Here is a 3,354-nt window from a genome sequence, read left to right as displayed (position 1 = left end):
TAGAATCTCTCCAATATCTCACAGTAAAGTCAGAGCAGACTGGTGTAAAACATTCATGGATTTGGTTTAATCTAGCATATTTGCCTTCACATTAAAGTGGATTTTCATCACACAYTGCACCTGAGAAAAAAAAAAATCAAGAAACAAATATGTAAAGTTATTGACAACTGCCTTTCAGACAACATGGGGTATCTGACTTCATACATACTTTTAGTCCCTTGAGAGTGGTTTAAATTAAATGRTTCAAAGTGGTTTGTTTGACTTCATTTGGAGAGTAACTAGAAGCATACAGAGGAGAATATGTCTTCTCAGACTCTCAGGAGGTTATAGCAAACTGTTAGTCTCTTAAACCATTCTTAAGAGAAAATTACTTAGGTCCATCAGGTTATGAAGACTAAACTCAAAGATGAGAAATTTATATGCAGAGTGAAAAAAGGAAAAACCTTCCTATGTGCTACAGTAGCAATGGCCAAACCATTAAAACTGTGGGGGAATAACAATAGCTCTTTYGATTGCAATGTTTGACTTCAGGATCGAGTTTACCAGAGCTGTTGCACAGCTTGAAATTATACACTGCCACAGAATCATAGAGGCTGGAAAGGACCCTTCCTTCAGGCTGGAAAGGACCCTCAAGGCCATCTAGTACAACTCCCCTGTGATGGACAAGTACACTTTTTACTAGACCAGGTTGCTCAAAGCATCATGCATCTTTGCCTTGAGCACTTCCAGGGATGGGGCATCAAGAACTTCTCTGGGTAACCAGTTCCAGTGCTTCTCCATGCTCAAAGTGAATAATTTCTTCCTAATTTCTTCTCCTATCTATCTAAACCTGTCCTCTTTCAGTTTAAAGCCACTCCCCTTTGTCCTTCTAAAAAGGGCATGTCCTTTCAACTTTCCTTTAGGACAATGAAATCCTCCACATATGTATAACCCTCCAGTGATGAATAGGACAAGAAATAACAGGCATTTGTTTCAGCAAGCAGAAAACATACTTCCTGGAAGTTCAGTTTCAATTGGAAAATCTTGGTGAGTTTTCTTACTCCTGCTGTATGCTTGAAAACCATGAGAATGAGTAGAGCTTTCAAAGTCTCTGTCTCTACAAAATCTATGGGGTGAATGGCATGTTCCATAGAGATATTTAACTTGATGTTCTGTGTTGTGTTAAAAGCACTGGAGGAAATTCCAGTGCCTTGCAATGAAGACAATGACGTACCCATTGTCAAGGCTGTCCTTGCTCAGCAATGCACTGGAGGTACAACATATGGACATTAGAAATGGAGGCAGTTTGCATATAATCTAAGCTAGGTTATTATGAAAATTGTTCCTAAGAACAGCTTGTTATATCAGTGTAGATGTAGTTATTCTTCCCCAGCATATTGTGCCAACCCTAAAGAAGCAGACACTTATTAGAGAAACTTTGAGCAGCAGTGGATCATGAATGAGCCACCGGAGGCATAAAAGGCTGTAAAAGACATTTGCACAAGGTCTAATTTAAATGTATTATCATTTAAACAGTAAATATACATTTTTCACAGCACATTGCACCTAAATTAGTAAAAATCTTGTATCAACATGCTTGTCTAAACAGAAGTCAATAGTCAATATTTCTCTGGAAATATGTCTTCAGTTATTTATACAATATATTTCATCCATGTAGTGTGAAACTACACTTTGGTTTGACTTCTCACAACACCATAAATCAAAACAAACAAATACACAAACATASATCCTTAAAGAGAGAGAAGTATACCTTCTTTACTCATATTCTGCAAGACCAAATTAATTAAAATATAATAATTTTAATTAACTTTATTTTAATAGCCAAAACACYTCTTGGGAAAATATTCTTTTGACAGTATTTTTTTGAAATCCAAACCCTTCATTCAGTTCTGAGAACTAATGCACTTAAGAAARAAATCTTTTCCAGTTGAGTACTCTCTCTAAGCTTCTTTAGGCAGAACATGTTTGTAATAAAGTTAGAAACTATTTTCTCCTTAAAAATTAGATTTACAATGGTAAAGTTAATGGTAAAGCTAACTCTAAACTAATGATGTGTCTGTAGAAAGTACTTTAAATGCCATTATACAGTGTATCTGTTGTTTGAAAGTGGTTATTTGAATTATGGCTCATTTCTGCAGCACAGAACCTTGTAAAAGAGCCCAAGAAGACCCATACTCAAACCTGTTTTTGTTTTGGACTCTGATCTAATCATTAATTAGGGTAGTTTGAAGTTTCAGTAGGGCACAGAGAGACCATTTTAGAGAGTGTTTTAAATGTTGTAATTAAATTGTAGGAGCAGTATTCTCAAAAATAAAAAATCTTAATGGAAAAAAAAATCTTGTTATAACTATTTGGCGAAGTGCCTTCTTGTTTTACCTCCCATTTTCACAGCTCTGACATGTAGCAGTGCATATTTTAACATAAAATAGCAAGTCTGAAACTCTGACATGCTGTATATTTATTCTTGTGTGAAGTAAAACTTTTTTTAATAGTACAGATGATTATATCTATTTTTTTCAAATGAAGTGTTTCTTTTAAAGTGTAAGGTTTATTTTCACACTTCTGATTGCCAGAGAAGCAGGAAACAGAGAGCTGTACATCAGACATTTAAATCCAGACATTATGCAATCATGATAACAAGGATTAATAAAGATTAATTTAGCTCCCACTTAAAAGCCCTGGTGTTTCAGAAGTACAACTGTCTAGCTTATATGAGGGGAGTAATTATAATTTCCTTTTCAAATGTGCCTCTTTGTTGCATAGTAGACAGCTGTCCATAATTTGAAGAATATTTGTGTCAAACTATTCTCCAGCAACTCTTTCTTTATGGTATGGTTGTCCAATAACACATGATTATTAAAAAAAAAAAAAATCACAAAAAACCAAAAAACCAAACACCCTGAATGGCTCATTGCCATTTATTAGGTGCATGGAACAGGTTTCATCTAACTGAAGTGCAAAAATCTTCATTTTCTTTATTGATCAAAACTGTAAATGATAAAGACATCATTTTGAAGGATCTCAATTTTAAGAGTTCAGTACTTTTCAAGATGATAATTTTTGATGAATATAATAATTGTGCTCTATTAAAACCTCTCTGAAAAACAGAATGTCTGTATAAYTAGATACTCTGTGAGAATGTAACAGGTGGCCAAGGAAATAGCATTATGAGACCTGCATATGCTTGCAATCCAGAACAAAATCTTTCAGCTTAAGTTCTTCTGCATTTTATCTTTCAACATAATTTCTTTTGATTAAATGCTAATAGGTATATTAACTTTTTTTACCTATTTTCCATTTAAAAACTATTACTGCACTGTGTATCTTCTCCCTACAAGGACAATGTTAATATGG

The sequence above is a fragment of the Malurus melanocephalus genome, unplaced genomic scaffold, assembly GCF_030028575.1.
Source record: "Malurus melanocephalus ecotype Western Australia unplaced genomic scaffold, MMel_1.1 scaffold_206, whole genome shotgun sequence".
Classification (NCBI taxonomy): Eukaryota; Metazoa; Chordata; class Aves; order Passeriformes; family Maluridae; genus Malurus; species Malurus melanocephalus.
This window is presented reverse-complemented; position numbering follows the sequence as displayed.